Genomic DNA, 19041 nt, shown 5'->3' with positions numbered 1-19041 from the left:
CGAACCTGCTCATTAGACTGACTAAATACAAAATATTTACTCAATCCCTTGGACCGAAGCTAGATATGCCTTCTGTGCATGATTTAAAGGGTTTTGTTGAATTTACCCAGATAATATGTGAATAAACCTGACACATACTGTACATGATGCAATTAGATTTCTTAATATTTTGTAAAACATGTTATAGAGTTGCACAGACTTATCTGTAACATTGATCAAATGTTGTCTCTATGTATATGGCTCTAATAATGTAATCCATACAAAGGGCCTCTGGAATATCCAGCACATTTTACCCTTAGTTGTGTAGGTGACAATAGAAAACCCACGTTGTATATCGAGAATGGATATTTATTTGTTCAGTGAGAACCTTATAGTATTTATAGTAGAACTAAAAATGCTGCCCACATCTCTAGCATTATATACCCAGAAACAATGATTTTATTTATTGGTTCTCTCTATCTCTGCCCTCTACCTGTGTGCCTCTGATCCCTCTTAAACCATAAGGCTCTTGCTTCATTTCTATGAGATTTTTAAACGCATATTTATACAATGGTGAACTGTAACTTTCACCCATTGATAACTATGCCTCCGATAGAAATGAATAGAGAGCAATGCAATTTTACTGTGGAGAGCTCACACTTTGAAAATCTGCCTCTAATCTTAATTGATTGTCCCTATTTATAATACACTGAAACTGAAGTTCTATTACAATTGAAAGGTTTAAATAGGAGAAAATAGTATACCAGATAGTAGTAACCCCTGTTGTTCTGGAAACTGCTAGCAAACAGTTTAATGTTTTTGCACACTATTCAGTTGACAGTTTGCATACCCTATGTAACAACTGAAACAATCAATTTCATTTCAGTGTAGGAGTTGTTATTCACCATTTCAGTAAAATGAGTAACTTAGGGTAAGAATACCATTAGATTGGTATCTAATGGATTTCAAGGCATAACCTGCAAATGGAGATACACAGGGCCTACCTGGCTAACTGACTTACTAAGATGACAGTGTTAGTAAGTCAGTTAGCTAGGCCATTTAAAATAACAATACCTTAAACTTGATTATAAAAAGTAAAAGCCACAGTTAAGTTTTTACAAAAGACTTATAACAACAGTTTATACTGAGTTATACAGTAGGCAGTGCAGCATTTACAAAAGTAACTCTCCCGAACACACCCATGTAAACAGGTTTCATAGGCACTAGTTTCTTTCCACTTGACAGAACATTTCCATTGGAGATTTATTGTCTTGGGCACAGTGCTGGCACTCATAACATTGGCATCTGCCCCCCCCCCTCCCGGGAATCATGCAGCATAGATAGCAGCTGATGTGTCTTTTTGCATGGAATTAGGAGTGCCTGCCTCCTTCTGGCTCAGTTCAGTAAGGACATTGTCCTACCTTTATAACATCTGTTGGTGCTTACTCTGTTTTTGGGTGCTGTATCCAGGTATCCAGACCCACCAGGTTAATCCTCTTCTCCTAAAAGTTCCTAGCATTCCTTAAGCTGCACCCCCTCCACCTGATGACCCCACTACCAGGTATGAGCTATATGCAGGAGCAAGAAGACTGCAGGAAGGCCACAAAGAAGGGAGGTTCATACTATTTAGTAGTTACAGACTGAACAGTTACTGCACTACATTTCCATAAAAATCTGTGGCCACCCCCAAAGGGCTTACTGTGTTAAGGAGATTGATTTGAAATTGATTTTGCTTTCTGTTGTAAATATTATTGCATAGCAATACATTTTCAGTTAAAATTATTAGTGTATTTATTAAGCAGCTGTAGGGACCCATAGGTTTAATATGCCCCTATGGCTTTAAACCCTACTACTTTCTTTCGGTCACAGCAAAATGGGAGCAGCTACATCAAAAATAGCCACAGTTGTGTCTAAATAGGCGCAGTCACAGCAAAAAAAGACTCACTCAACAAAAACCAGACGCAAGCAACAAAAAATCACAGTGCAGGATAGATATTGTTATAGCACTTACTAGGAAAAGTAAGATAGTCAGCTTTAAATAGAAAGAGCAGCTTTCTGGCTCCAACCAGGAGAGATAGCTGTGCGTATTCTCCTTTACAGGCTCTGCTGCCTGAGTGTAGGGACCTCAGTCTTCTCCCTGATCCATGTCTGTTGTAGAGGATCTGGACCATCAAGGTAGGAACCCTAAGCATTAAAGAATTACTGTCCAGACTACTCTCCACACCAGTGCTGTGCTGTTTAGCTGTCTTTATCCTGCCCACCATCTGCTGAGTTGGAATAAACTCGTGGGCGCTATACCTTTCTACTTGCTTTGTACTGAACCTGCCAATCTGTTGCTACATCTGCATTTGTGAGTATTGCATAACCATGTGGATCATTGTATTGGACAATACAAGTTTAGTTCTGTTTTGCTGCAAGAACCTTTTGAAATGCATTTATTCATTTACTTTGCACACAGCCCAAGTGAGTTGTAGCTGCACTACGTCCCCCTTGATCTTTCCGTGTAGCAAAAGTCCAGTGTTCCCCATGCTCTATAACATATCTAGCTGGTCTTGTCTGTAATTACAGCCAAAAAGGGGTTACACACCCTTTTATACCACAATGTGGTATAAAAGGGGACAATTATGTTTAGGACAGTACAAGCCAAAGGCAAAATGTACCATAATCAAAGGAATGCAAGGCTTCAAAGTAGTGCCTGGTGGAAGAGGGACTGTGACGCAGAAGGAGTGCCAGCAAACACATACCTTTCGATAAAGTATTACCAGATTGCAGCAAATATTGAGGTCAGCACTACTAAAAAGTATGGCATTTGTTACATTTTACATTTTTCTTATGGCTATTTAGCTATGTATTGCTTAGTACAGAATAGTTGCAATGTAGAAAATCTGTAAAAAAATAAAGGGGGCTCAACATTTTTAGATAAAACCAACACTTCTGTTCATACTTAGGAGACACTAGTTTTATATAATGTACCCAGTAATTGCATGCTGTCCTGGCAGCTCTGTGCTTTTTATTGCCTCGGATACAGCTGTTATAGAGTCACAACATCAGAAATATAAATGTGAAATCTGCATATTCTTAGGGTGTAATAAAAGGTCTAAAGTATTAGCTAGGTCTAGTGACACATCCAACCAATCAGCAGGAAACCTAAACTGGTCACCTGTTTAAAAGCAACTATCTAATTGTTTGAGTATCATTACTTGGTGCAAACTTTACTACAGGTATGAAATCCATTATCTGTTAGCCTGTTATCCAGAAAGCTTTGAATTAAAAAAGCCATTTCCCATAGACTCCATTTTAATAAAATAATTTAAATTCTAACATATGATTTCCCTTTTCTGTGTTTTCTATTAGGTATTTTGAATGTTTCAGTGATTTTTTAGTAGACTTAAAGTAGGGAGATTCAAATTACAAAAAGACCTCTTATCCAGAAAACCCCAGGTAGCATTCTGGACAACAAGTCCCATACTTCTACTTTTATTACATTACTTCAATCTCATGGACCCCTTAGAAAAATCATATTTGGTCCACTCTAGTCCCTGAAAAAGGGTATGTCCAGAACAATATCCTGCTGACCAAGAACCAGCACAGCATTCCAGTAAGCTCAGTAGAATTTTACATTGGTTAAAATCAATGGCATACCTTTATACATGCAGGCCCTCGGTACCCCCTGAACCCCCTGTTAGTTAGTTCAGATGTTCATAGCAGTGATATTTATGGAGGCGGAAGAGAAGCACCATACTGTTCACAAATAAGACAAGAAAAGATCAATTTCTCACAAACAATCATATAATAATCAGGCATGGAGAGATTACTTATATTTCTACTCGTTGCCTCTGTTGTACTTGTACTAATTGTACTTTCCCTGCAACAAATGTCCAACCTCAATTCTGAGAACAAAACACAGAAAAATCACCAGCGCTCTGTCTTACCCATGGCTGTGGCATTGACCAGCTGCTAGAAGCCTTGTGCCAACGCTCGGTCTCACCCATATTCTGGAGTTGACCAGCTGCTAGAAACGATAAAGAGCCATTATTTGTATACAAATAGAAACATTCTCAATTCTGAGAAGATTTGCAATGAAATCATTCTTTGGCATTTAAAAATCTTTTAAAACAAGCAACTTTTATTCCAAGCAAATATTTCATAGACAGGCACAAGCTGAATTTGCTTCTCACAGAAAAATATTCCCAATGCAAATTGCAAAGAGCTGCCTCCTGGCATTGTAATTGGTATAAAAACTGTAAATTACTAGCTGTACTGGCCAGACCCCCCAAAACGTTTAACTAGGCTAATTTTTGGAGAACTTTCGCAAAACAATTTGCCATTGGTGAAATGCGGAAATTCGCTGCGAATCCATGCCTGGCGAAAAAATTTGCTCATCACTAACTCAGACTGTATTGTATCCTAGTCCTTACCCATGACAATGAAAGGAATAGAATTGTGGTCTCGCTAGATACAGCTAAAGCATTTGGAACAGTTCAATGGCAATACCTCTGGGAGGTTTTACGAAACCACAGACTAGGGCCTAGACTCTGTTACAAATGCCCCCAAGCTAAGGTCCTGTGTTTTCTCTGCAAAGGTGGTCCTCCAGTGTGAGACCAGGCAGGAATGCTCCCTATCCTCAATTCTGTTCACCTTGGTAATTTAGCTACTGACCCCTCAAATTTGGCATTCTCATATGGTTGAAGGGTTGAGAGCTTCTTCTATGCTGATTACATACTTATATACTTTGCAAACTCCAACATGGCATTACCAGCATTACTGCAACTGATCTCAAGTAGTGATGAGAAAATTATTTTGACAGGCATGGATTCACAGCAAAATTCCACATTTCGCCATTGGCAAATTTCTTTCAGGGAACTGGAGCAAAAATTTGTCGAAACAAAAATTTTCCAAGTGAGAAAAAAATCACAGTCACATCAAAAAACACTGGCAATGCATCAAAAAAAATTGTGCACGTCAAAAGAGTCATGCAGTAGCCACGTTTCGGGAATTTTTCAGCAGTTTTGCTAAGTTTTCGACAAAGAGAAATGGGATTGATTTGTTCATCACTAGTCTCAACCTTTGGTTCACTCTCAGATCTCTAAATTAATATAATATATAATATAATATAAGTCATTGTTTTCCCCAGAGATCATCTTCCCAGTACTCCCCTTTGGATGCCCTCTTTAAGTATTTAGAGATAACACTCCACAAAAATTTCATCAGATAGGAAGCGTCAAACTTTCACCAATAGTGCAGTCCTTGGTTTACAAAGTACAAGAATAACAGGATTTCCCCTTTCCTTCCCAGGTAAATTCTGTCATTATTTTTATGGGGTACTTTTTATTTCTAAATTATACTGTTTACATAGCAAATAATTCACTCTGCCATTCAAATTTTTATTCTTGAACCAACAAATATATTTTTTTTCAGTTGTAAATTGGTGTGTAGGTGCCATCTCAGTGCATTGTGCCTGAGTCTGAGCTTTCAGAAGGAGCCAGCGCTACACATTAGAACTGCTTTCATATAACCTATTGTCTCTCCTACTCCCATGTAACTGGAGGAGTCCTAAGCCGGACTTGGATTTCTTACTATTGAATGCTATTCTGATATCTACTGGGAGCTGATATCTTGCTCCCTTCCCATTGTTCTGCTGATTGGCTGCTGGGAGGGGGGGATATCACTCCAACTTGCAGCTCAGCAGTAAAGTGTGACTTAAGTTTATCAGAGCACAGGTCACATGGTAGTGGCACTCTGGGAAATGAAGAATATGGCTAAGCCCATGTGAAATTTCAAAATTAAATATAAAACAATCTGTTTGTGTTTTTGCAAAATGTATTTTAAAGCAGGATTCTGTTGGAGAAGCTCTATTAACTGATGTGTTTTGAAAAAACCATGTACCACAGTATTACTTAAAAATGATATTTCTTCCAAAATTCACATATGCCTTTCACAACCCCCCTGTTACCCCCAAGCACAGTGGGTCAGTCACCAATAAATTCATCAAAGGCTTTCTCTGGACAGTTGCACACCCCCACATGCGTGTATAGAGGTGAATAGGGAACATTTTCTGCTCTCGTTGAGGAGTTTCAATAATCTCCTGCTATGCTATATATTTCCCCTACCTACAGCCAGGTATGGACCCACCAGCCCAATAAATAGTGACTGCCTATGGCATCTTACAGCAGCCCCTCTGGCATTTGCCAGAACCCACAGATTGACAATCCAGGCCTGCCTACAGCTTAGACATGTCTTTCATACCCAATTCCCCATGAAACCGATACAACAGAAAGAGACAAACCCAGAGCTGTACTTACATAAACCTGATCTGAAAAAAGCACTTTCTTGGTTTTATTTTTTATTATGGCAATCCACTCCGATCCACTGGCCAAAATCAAAGAAAAATGGCAGATGGATATGTCAAACCCAGATGACAGATGCAATGATGCACTAGAGCAAGTTCCAGAAATAACAATGTCAGAGAGGCATGTCACTTCACAGGCTAGTAAAGCTACAGTATTGTCCCAAACTTTAGACCTTTGCCCCAAATGCAGTTTAGTTGTGGGCTTTTTTCTCCATGTTTCTTGGAATGCCCAGCCATCCAACAACTATGGACTGCTGTGTTAAAACACATCAGTGAAACACTATCATCCATCCAACAGCCTCTCTTTTGGGCATGCTGTGAGACCTTGGGTTGACATCTTAACTGCTGTTCTTTGTTAGAAAAGCTATTTTGTTGCAATGGAAGTCAACTGCAGCCCAATCTCCTTATTTCTGGAAGAAACTAGTCAATGATGTTTTACTTGAACAAAAACTGATATATATGACCAGAGGTTGTCCAGCTATGTTTGATGCCACCTGGGACATATGGTTAAATGCACAATCTTTCTAAAAAAAAAAACCCTGGCTCTCATAGGCTTCTTCTCTTCTTCCTTTCTTCTTCTTTCCATCTGCATTCTCTCCTATTATTATGTTGGGTTGAAAAACTGTTTCCTTCGACTTCAGCTTATTCTTCCGCTTCTTCTTCTTAGTGCCCCCCCCCCCATTTTCTAAACGCTACTCTTCCTACAGTTTTAGGGGTACAACACCCAAACTCTCCCCACTTCTTTGCCCTATAGCGGAGCAGGTTGCTTGTGCTTTTCTAAGTGAACCCGCCCCCCGTCTTTTTGTGGCACTGCTCCGAACACCCCAATTTTTCCATTGACTTTTACAGGGAAGATTTTCAAACTGCTGCCACTCTTACAGCTTTGATGCTACACCCCCCAAACTTGAATAACATGATAATGAGGTCACCCCGAATGAAACAGCAACATTTATTGGATGACCCCAAAGTGGGAGGGGTTCCCCATTGACTTTTATGGGGAAATTGAAACTGCTGCCAATCTTATAGCTTTGAGGCTACCCTCCCCAAACTTGAATCACATAGTCATGGGATCAGCCTGAAGAAAATATTATTACTGTTGGATGCCCAAAAGTGGGTGGAGCTGTGAACAATCAGATTTTACCTATTGACTTGCCGGAAATTCAACCTGCTGCCATTCTCACAGTAATAACACGAGCAAGTTCCAGAAATGTCAGAGAAGCATGTCAGTGGGGAAATTTAAATTGCTGCCATTCAGACACTATTAAAACCAGGGTCCCCGAACTTTGCACAGGGGTTTTTACTATATAACTGTGGTCCAAGGTTAGAAAAAGTGGGCGGAGCCAACAACAGATCAGATTTTATTCAGTGACTTCACATTTTTCAACCAAACATGAAGTTTGTTCTCAAACTTGCCTTTCTAGTTGTAACGATAACTAAATTAAAAAAAGAATGACTTTGTGTATGCATTGCAGATTCAGGGAAAACAGAGACAGTCTAGAATATAGTAATTATAGTTATTCCTCTAATATTCTTCTGTTGCAGGGGTTTATGTAAATAGCATCTGATTATGCATATTCTGCATGACAGGGGACTCCTCAATTGACCCTTCGCCTTGAGGCACCCCACTGAACCCCCTTGTTACATATCTTAATGAAACACCAGGAGACAGAGGTGGAGAAAATGGCCACAGTATTTATTCACATTTTATAAAATAAATAGGACCTTGCCAGCCTAACCCAAGGCAATATTCTAAAGCCATAATTCCATAAGAGGTCGCTACTATGCTCTGCCGTTCCTCTCTGAAGACTTGAATGAGTATTAGACTGCTTCTACCTACAGAGAGGATGGCCCAAACTCTGCTACCAGCAGGAGCTGCATTACCAACCATGAGAGAAGTTCAGCAGCCCTGCTGCCATTCCTGGATCTGCAGTGTCTCGATGATAGGAAATCCAAGCAGGCTGTCACCTAGCACAAGCAGTAGTAGCGTCTGTATCTATCAATCCACTGTGCAGTCACAGGAGAGAACCTCCTTTCTCCCTCTGCTAAAATGACCTGTGCAGTACTCTGGCAAGGTCCTACAGCTGCTGTGACAAATAAAACTTAAAATATATTATCATATATCCACTATTTTGATCCAGAGGAAGGCAAAAAACCCAACCTGAAGCTAGTGCCAATTATGCCTCAAGAGGGAAAAAATTCCTTCCTGACCCCCTGGGCGATCGGAAACATTCCCTGGATCAAGAAATTGTTGTTAACATGAATTAAACACAAAGCTGACTCTCAAGTTTATACCATATAAAGATACAGAAAGCACAATATAACAATGCATTCAGGTAAAATTCCACATTCAGTTATTAATAGATAATATGAAAACCAAAAGAAGAGAAACTCCTGACATTTCGCAAAATATGCAAAAAGAGGGAGGGTGGGTGGGATGTTTCTACCTGCTCAGAAGATAAGGAAGTGAGTGCTTTTCTTACATCACATCCCTCTCTTTCTCCGCCCCTCCCCAGACCAGCCTTCTCCTGCCTTAACTCTTTCCTTCTCACCTAATTACAGTTGCACCTGGTTCTGCCAATCTCTAAACATAAACCAGTGTAATCTGGCTGCTGGTTATTCAGATCCCTTGTCATGCAGCCCCTGCGCTTATATCTCCAGGGCTTTCCTGTGTTATATTATGTTTTATACTTTTTATAACCCACTCAGGGAATCTTCAACTCTCTGAAAGCTGTCAGTAATCTTGTACTTGTCGGTATTTATATAAATTGAGACTGTTCATGTTATTGCCAAATGGCTGAATATTGGTGCTGGTAATTACACTACCACAAACTGCTATACTGACAATAACCAGCCTTGTAAACTACAACTGCTTCTCATTGCACTGCTCACAATATTATGATTAGAGATTAGAAAACTGCAGATTGATAATTGTTGGGCGGTGTAGGAGTGAAGCCCAGGAATTATCTGTGTGACTATTTTGTATGTACAGTAAAGCAGTAACAATATAATAGTATATGTGTGCTGTTACTTAAAGTGCAGTGCAAACCCCTCAGAAAACAGAAGGTATTTACATGCCTCGCGCCAATCACATAACACTGCATTAAATCAAGAATGATAGGTTTAAGTTTTCACAAAAAGAATTATGGGCAGAGAACTCCTATTGTCCCTGTGGCCAACTATGCATCCAGAGCTGCTGGTTTAATAGCACAGATACAGCCTAATAATTCAAAGCCATTCAGCCAAACTTACAGGCAGCCTGTTTAGATCCTGTTAGATCTCACAAGTGCTTGCTGTTAAAGAATATTGAAACCTTAATCACAAATCAAAGACAAATTGGAACTAAATAAATCTAGTCCTCAACAAATTCAACGAGTGAAACAAATTGTGCCAATGAAACAACACTTCATTCACAGTCACACCATTGGTTGAATTGGCACATGTTTATACATGTGAGCCACTTTCAACCCTGTTACTGGCATTCACACACCATTCACGCTGGGTGTAACGCATCAGGGGAGAACCAATGTGAATAATTTGCCACTGGCTCCCCACACAAAACATGACAGACGTGACAAAAACAAAGACAACATAAGAGGCTTAAACTGCACGTGTCTATGAAACCCGACCCTTTGCTCATATAATACAACTAAACTTAAAGGACAAGGTAAAAAACACATTTGAAGTTGCAGCCAATTTACCTCAAATTGGGAAAAAACCCTTGACCTTGCCCCGAAGATGTTTTAGCTCTTCATCCAGACAGTCAGGTATCTCAGGTTCATGAAATTGATGGCATCAATGAGCGCCTCGATGTCAGTTTTGTTAAAGGGTGACTGGCTGGTGGCCATTTCGCAGATGGTGATGCCAAATAACCACCAGTCTACTGCTGCGTTGTATGCTTTTCTATGCAGAATCTTAAAAAGAAGAGAAATCTCTTACCAGGTTGCAAAATAGCTACTTTTAAGTACTACTACTGGGATACTATTAGCAATGGATTTAGCTTGTGAAAGAGTGTATGAAGTGCAGCGAGTAACGCATGGGACCATTTGGTTTCTTTAGCTTGTATCAGAACAGTCACCTTTAACAGAACCCAATAAACTGTACAGCGTAACTCACCTCCGGGGCCATGAATGTTAGGGTACCGGCCCTGCCAGTCGTGGCATCATCATCTGCATTGCTAGGCACAAATCACAGATTTTAACGTGCCCTTGATGGTCCAATAGAACATTAAGTGGTTTAATACCTCTGTAATATAGAGATTATACGAGTTACAGAAAAGAAGACAAGGGCTGCTGATTTGCAGAGAAACCTGTGTTTGGCCTCTGCTGTAGAATGTTACAGAAATAAATAAATCTACACTGACCGACGGATAATCCCAAGGCCATGGAGGTACTGCAGGCTGCAAATCATCTCAGCCGAATGGAACCTTTTAAAAAGGGAAATAATGTTTAACTCAGCGAAGATTATTCTATAATATGTTAGCTTTCTTTTAAGAAAATAATTGACTGCTAAATTCGAATATGATGCTTCCTAGTGCCAAAATGTAAATACTGTATTATTCCTTTCTTCTTATAAGTGCAATTAGTATAAAGCTATTTATTAATTATATTGTACTAGCACCATGTAATACTTACCGCACTCTGTCCAAGGGTAGTGTCCCGTGCCGCTCCAGCTCTTTCTCAAGGCTTCCCCCACTCAGGAACTCCATCACATAGTAGGCATGCCGCTGGTTACACAGACAAATGGAAAGAGTGAAGGGGAGGAAAAATTGACACAATGCTTATTTTATTTATTACATGAATATAAAGCCAAATATAATATGGTTAATAAATACCAATTCCTGTATATGCTGCACAAAAAGACTCAAATATATAATAATAATATATGGTATTAGCTCACTAATCTTGTGGGTAGTTGATGGGTATCCTGATGCTGATATTAATCTCTGCAGGAAGAATGCAGTACTGGATATATAAATCCTGCATGAACATGTATGGGAAGTACAAGGCAAGCAGGGGAAGGGTTTTGGAATTCTACTGTACAATCTGTTTGGTTGTTATGTAGGGTCGTGTAATGTGTCATGGCTATTTCATATAATGTGTAAGGGAATATGATATATAACTAAAGCTATAATCTTGGGAACACATGGTAACAGTATTAAAACGAAATGGCAATATGTAGCCAATGTAGTACCACGTAATGCGCTATAACTATTTGAACTCCTTCCACTCTTATTCTGCTTTCTGTATATCTTACTTTAAGGCCTTAAAAACTTTGGTATACATAGTATAATATGAAAATAATTATAATTTGCAGTGATATTTACAGCGCATAGGAATATATAGCGCACTTGTCTTGTGATACTCTTTGGAGTCCAACTACCCCCGCTATTTCATTTATACAAATTATATAAGTATGGGCCATAAATAACTGAATATTGGTACAAAATTGACATAGCCACGCGCCCTAATAGTAGAAGCGGGTTATAGCACATTACGTGGTTAAAAGAATTGAGACACAGATACAACATTATTATACATCCTTTATTATGCACAATGGTAAAAATATTTTTGACACATGGTTAAGGGTATTATTATTTCATTTCATTTTATTTTTATTGTATGTAATCAAGTTCACTGAGTGTATAAGTCATACTGGCACGTCACAATCGAGTTTCCAGCCACACAGGGTATTTAAGTTTAGATGTACTGTTTTTTGGCAACTTTGAGAAAGGCTGCAATTGTGGCCGAAACGTCAGTTCTCTTGTTCTACACTTAATAAACTACAAATTTTGTTATAAGTCCTGAGCGATGCAATTCATGTTTTGTTCACTATCTACGCTGAAGAGGACTGCACCCAGGTGCCTGAGATTTACCTGTATCGTGAGTGCTGTTTATTATGAACTTTTATATATATATTTATATATAAACTGCAGGGGCATCTTGGGCATCTAAAGGGCACACGGATGCTCTTAAGGTCTGAAGGGACCATGACCAGGCACTGCAGTATGGGCAGAGAGAAATGCTGGTGGGTCACAGTAATAATATATATTGGATATCTCAATTTTTTGTTGGTGGGTTTAATGTAAAATTATATGCCTGGCCCACGGTACAGATATATGCTGGGAATGTCTCCACTATTAGAAGCTGTACTATTATATACCGTGCTGTGAGCCCAAGTTAGATAGTACTATTGGGCAAGGTTACATATCCGCATAGGTTAGAAAATGAAAGTGATACTTTGATTGGTTGATGTGGGTATCTCAACTGGAGCAGTTTAGCACTATTTTTTTTAAAATCAGTCCTATAGGGTTAGGTAGTGAATAGTGCAAAGTTGGTACAGGTCTAGTCACTTATACCAACCAATCAGCAGGAAGAATTTACTGGTAACCTAAATAAAAGTAAACATCTAATTATGTCATGGGAAATAGGTGCTAAATAGTGCAGTTACCCATAGCAACCAATCAGATATATCATTTCAAGTTGAAGTACATTGTTCCAAGCTGCTTGATGATTGGTTGCTTTGGCAACTGCCCTTGTACAATGTATGAATATTATTGTCATTATTATTATTAACACTTATATAATGCCAACATATTCTGCTGCGCTGTACAATTAATGGGTATATACATTAAACATATCAAAACATCCATACAAAAACAACCAATACAAGAGGTAAATAGCGTCTTGCCCAGAAGAGCTTACAATTAAAAATGTAATTTCATTTAGCTCTTATGTTAACATCTGGGACCTATACAGCTGTACAGGATATTTTTGAGTGATTTCTTTTTACCTTCATCAGTCTCCTCCCTTCTTTGTTTCTCCTTCCTGCAGCACTTCATGCAGTTGCTCATCCAAACTCCTTTCTCTTTTCTTCTTCTTCAGTTTTTCTTCTCCATCTTCTTCATGGTCTTCTCTTCTTCTCCTTTTTGAGTGCTGGGGGTCTGAATCTCCAGTATCAGAATAAATTCTCTTCTTATTCAACTTTTCCTCTTTATCTTCTTGATGTTCTTCACTTATTTTCTTCTCCTTCAAGGTCTTGGGGTCCGACTCTCTGGAATCAGAACTAATTCTCTTCTTTTTCAACTCTCCCTCTTCATCTTCTTGATATTCTCTTCTTCTTTTCTTCTCCTTTGAGGACTGAGAGCCTGAATCTCCAGAATCATGATATATCCTCTTCATTTTCACACATGGACTGTCTCCTGCTTCTTCTGTCTCTGCAGTCTTCTCACCATCTGACATTTTCCAACAGATGAGGTCTCTTACCCTGTGGCAGGTGCCACCCGATGACACCTGGGCTATAAGATACCATTGCAGTGCAGAGCCAGGTACATATCTCAACTTGGGCACAGGCTGTAAGATACCATTGCAGCACAGAGCCAGATACATATCTCAACCTGGGAATAGGCTGGAAGATACCATTGCAGTGTAGAGTCAATTACAGATACAGCATGTCCTTATTACCTTATTATGGGTTTCTGGCAGGGCTGGAACTAGGGGTAGGCAGAAGAGGCACCTGCCTAGGGTGCAACAATGGGGGGGTGCCAGGCAGGAACCTCTCCTGTGATGACTTGACGGCTTTGCACACGAGTGAGGGGCAGGGGAGAGCAGGGGTGAGGTGACTGACTGGGTTGTCTAGGGTGCCCAGTTGGCTTGGCCCACTCCTGGTTTCTTGTACATTGGGAGAGGTAAAGTATATAGAGTGTGGGCTCAATGCAGTTTGGGGATACATATCCTTTTAAACCAACAGAGCATCCATTAGAGTAGGAAGTGCAGCAAGTGACCCCTTTACATTCACTATGCTGTTAGTTTATCAGCTTTCTTGTACTCAGTGTATATATGTTTCAATCCCTCCCGGTCTGTGATCCAAATCAGATTCTGACTGACTTCTTTCTATTTGTTCATGATGGGGCCAACACTTCTTAACCCTATTCATTGCCCTTAATAGTCTTTAATAGTCCTTGAAAATAAATAAATATACAGATGGGGAAAAGTTGGCATTTTAACCTAGATCATTAGCATACATGTTTACATGTATACATGTACAGTATGTTTAAGTTTAGTTCTTTGTAAAGTGTAATTGAAGCAGGGGATGTTTGCGTCTTTATTTTCTTTGGTTCTGACTCTGACTGAAACAATGTCAGTACACCTCCAGGTCTGTTAGTCGGCTGCTTTCTGAAACATTGTTTCAGAAAGCATTTAAACTTTGCTTTTAAACCAGTAGAAATGTTACATAAATATATATAGGGCAGTTGCTTAAAATTGCATAAGGGACACATCTATGGACCCGCTAACCCACTGAAATTACCAACAGGTAAAATGTGGCAAGAAATAAATATTTTTCAGTTCAGAATTTTTGTTTTATAAATGTCAGACATTTGCGGAAATTAGTTTATTTAATGTTTTTTTAAAAAGTGAGAAAAATTAGGATTTTAGTAAATCTACATATTACACTCTAAGCAAAAATAATGAATATTATATTATTATTATTATTATTATTATTATTATTATTATTATTATTATTATTATTATTATTATTATTATGAAATAATGAATAAAAAAAAGTCTACCCTTAATGAATTTATTGTGAATACAATCATTATTTGCAGAAGGAAGCTGATTGGTTGGGACAGCAGAAGGGGAACCAGAGCACAGCCACCTTAGCTTTTATTCTCAAGGAGCAGGAAGCTGAGAAGAGCCGAGGACAAGCAGAGCAACGTGGGACATATAAACACCGTGATGTAATAGCGCAGGTGCAGGGGCGAGGTGGCCACCGAGTTGCCTAGGGTGCCCGGTCGGCTCACCCCACCCCTGCTGGACACCTTAAGGGAACACCTTAGTGAAAGTCAGGAGACTGCATGAATGAGAGTTTGTACTTGGTGATACAAACTGACATAGAACTCTCTAGGGTTGGAAGCGAGACAGAGTCAGCTACGATATCAGTCCTATGTTCCACTAAGAAGAGACAGTGTGAATTTTGTCTCCCCAGTAACCAGGGAATAGACTTCAGTTTTAGTGCACATTGTTGTTCAATAAATCTGGAGACTAGTGGTGAGCAATGTTTTTTATTTGCATCAAAAAAATTGCGGTCACGTCAAAAAAGGCATCGCTGCTTAAAAAAAAAAGAAACGGCCGCGGCAAATAAGTCGTACGTGGCAAGAAAGTGGTGTTTCGCAGATTTTTTTGCCGTTTCGCGAATATTTCCGAAGACAGATTCGCTCATCAATACTTGAGACCCTTTGCCTCCATTGCTCTGGAGTTGAGGCAGAAACTGAGAAGGAGAGTCGCTGACCCATGCATCTGGGGAACAGAAGGATTTCATTTGACCCTCTTCCATTACAGAATGGAGGCATTCTGTGTATCAGTACATCAGTGTATAATTAACTTACTCATTAATGCTGCCTAGGTGCTAATTTTATATTTTAGTACATTCGTATAAACATGAACATGGTGTGTGTGTTTATACCTGTAAAGTTACTGGTCATTGCAATGTCTGTACAATTTATTGTGTGTTGTTTCTGCCATCTACTGGACAAATTACAAGTTGTGCAAGTTCATCAAATATAGCAGAACCTCCATTTTATGTTTTTCAGGGGTCCAGAAAAAAATCATTTAAAATGATACTACACAGAAATAAAGCAGGCCTGCTCTGTAACAGATCTATTGGTATTTTCTACTATATAGAAGATTGAGACCCTAAAATTAAGAGTGAATAAAATTCACTATAGGGTTGATTCACTAAAGGTCGTGCTTTTTTGTGTTAAAATTGACGCGAAAAAAAAATGCGCAATTCACTAAAGTATTATCGCATGTGTTAAGTCGCATATCACGTGCGTTAAATAGTGTGCAACCGAATGTGTTAATTTTAACGCATTGCGTTAATTCTCGCGCAGAAATAATACGCATGAATCACAAACACTAAATATTGCATTAGTCTGTGCGAAAATTAACACCTACTTGGGGCAGGCGGTAATTATATGAGAACAGTAGTTTTCCGAAAGTAATGGCGTGTATGGCTAATATATACAATATATATATAATACAATTTGTGTACACTGCATTAATTACCGTGCACGAAATTAGTCTTCGCAACTTAAATAACGCAAACAGCATCACGTGTAAATTAACGCAAGTATGCTTTTAGTGAATCGTGCATAAGATTTTTAACACATGCTATAAATAGCGCTCCTTTTATCACACTTTAGTGAATCAACCCTTATGGCTGATACTTTGGCAAGGGAAGGAAGCTGATCAGTCAGTGCAGTACAGGGATTTTTGATCAGCAAATGTAGCACAAGGGTACAAGGGTACTTCACAACCAGAACTTTTTCCTTTGTTCCTGTCCCTGTTAGTACTTAGCGGGATAGCTACTCCCTCACTCCCTAATTAGATAGTAAATTTTGGCCAGAGCCTCATCACCATTTCTTTTGGGTGTTTCTCCTCACTCATCCACTCCTTCAAAGTGCAGTGTTTGAACTTTGCCAGTGGGTATAGCAGGGCCTGTCGGCATCCCAAGGATGAGGCTTTTCCCTCCCATGAGGTTTAGGGCCTGGCTAGGGTTTTTTTGTGGATGCCAATACCTCTTTGGCAACATCAGGCTGCTATTCTACTGTTTTCCCATAAAGCATCTGGTGGCCTGTGCCTTGTCCGATGAGGATGGGAGTGGTAGTTTTTGTTTTTTGGGGATGCGGAAGGGGCGGGGGCAGTTGATGACATCAGGACCTGTGTTCTTATAGTTCTGGGAGACTAAGGCTTTGCCCATACCTCCCAACTGTCCCACTTTATGCGGGACAGTCCCGTTTTTTTCACCCTGTCCCGCTGTCCCGGATACTTATAGAATTGTCCCGCTGTGCCTTTAAGTGTCCCACTTGTCTCCGTGTCTTCTCGGCTTTCTTTGGGTTTTCTCAGCTTCTTCCATCACCGCAGTCTTCGGATCTTCATAGCTTCTTCTGGCGCTTCTCCTCGGCTCTTTCCAGCTCCTTCAGATGCTTCGAGTCGTCTCGGTTCCTGCAAGTCTCGCAAGATGAGATTATGGGATCGCTGCAAGCCATTTTTAGGATTCTACAAGAGGAGTCATGGGTGCGGGTGCTGGTGTTGCGCCAGTTGTGGGTCACAAACGCTGGTGCTACTGCTGCACTGCCCGGAACTACTCCATGCCTCCTTACTGTTTTTTTTTTTGGGGGGGGGGTTTTAGTCCCTGACTTTAAAAGTTGAATATTAATAAGCATCAATTTTTTTTATAGACAACCAACAGGGCCTGTGGGGTCACTTTCCCTCTCAATCCCAGCCAGGAAGACTTTGTGGCTTAGGACCTGTAAATGAGATGTGACTTCTAAGGCTGCAATGTGTTTGCTGCCCTTTCATGGGCAGGTATTATTTGGGAAGAAGCTGAAAAAGCTAATAGCATCTGGAAGGAAGTTTGCCTCAATGATTTGGTCAAGCAGGCAGTAGTCCCTCCAATGCCTCTGGGGTGGTAGGAAAGGGAGTGTATTCAGTGTTCTTCTTTGTTCGGAAGGCCTAGGGGTTTTGGTGTCTGATTCTGGATCTCAAATACATCAACAAGTTCCTGTAGATGTGACGTTTCAGAATGGATTCACTGGAGGTGGTGAAGGATTTGGTGTGCCCGGGTGATTGGATATGCACCCGGTAGGGATGAGCATAATTTTTCTGCAGGCATGGATTCGCAGAAAAAATCTGCATTTCACCATTGGTGAATTGTTTCATGAAACTAATGCAAAATTTTCCTGCAAAAAATTTGCAATCACGTCAAAAAAAGGTGGTCGTCTTTTGATGGTAAATTGTGTCCCCACTGTGCCCCATTTCTATCTGCATAAGTTGAAATTGCTGTTAGGGTTGCCACCTGGATGGTGTTTTTTCAGACTGGCAGGTAATAATGATGTTTGATGCCAATGTTACTAATAGTAAAGAAAGTTAAAAATATATAAAGTCCGGTATTTTTTTCCAGAAAAGGTGGCTACATATAAACCACTTGACTTGTGGTGAAGGTGTCAAGGTGTTATTGTAAAAAATGTAGAAGAGGCCTTTTACATGTAGCAATTTCAAACCATGCAGATGGGAAGGAATTTCTAGGTCCTTTTTTCACCTGCAGGGGATACATTTTACAAGGTGACAAAGCACCCAGTGTGCCATCAGACTAAAGGACTGCAAAATCTCTTGCTACCTCAGGGTGACAAAGAATTATAGATTAGTAATGCTCCTGACTGAAGAAGTACAGTCAGCAGGCTTGTGGTACAAGCTAATAGACAACTTTCTGTGTACTAAATAAATATTTTGATCCAAAAAGTCAAGTAACTCTTAGCAACTTAGACAGCTGATATACTACTGGAGTATCCAACTGGTTAAGTCCCTGAATTCCACTGAGGAATCCCATGTCACACCAGAAACAAACCATTAGTGTTCCACAACTAAACAATAATTTGCAACCCCACCAGAGATGTACATGTTTAGGCTACATTTTGACAATTAAAAAGACATTTAAACATTAAAGAACCCAATAGGATTGTTTTGTCACCAGCATACATTTTTGCAGCTTATTGCAATTTTTGCATCTCGTCAATGTGATATTGGGATTGTATCTTTAGGCTGATATCACACGGAGAGGTTTAGTCACCCTGACAGATCTCTGCTATCGTGGCAGACTAACCACTCCGAAATGCCTTTCCACTAGGAGTCGCTGGTGGAAAGCTGTTTGCATTG

Source organism: Xenopus tropicalis, chromosome 7, assembly GCF_000004195.4.
Source record: "Xenopus tropicalis strain Nigerian chromosome 7, UCB_Xtro_10.0, whole genome shotgun sequence".
In the NCBI taxonomy this organism is placed as follows: domain Eukaryota; kingdom Metazoa; phylum Chordata; class Amphibia; order Anura; family Pipidae; genus Xenopus; species Xenopus tropicalis.
The sequence above is the reverse complement of the archived record's forward strand: the minus strand, read 5'-3'. Positions refer to the sequence as shown.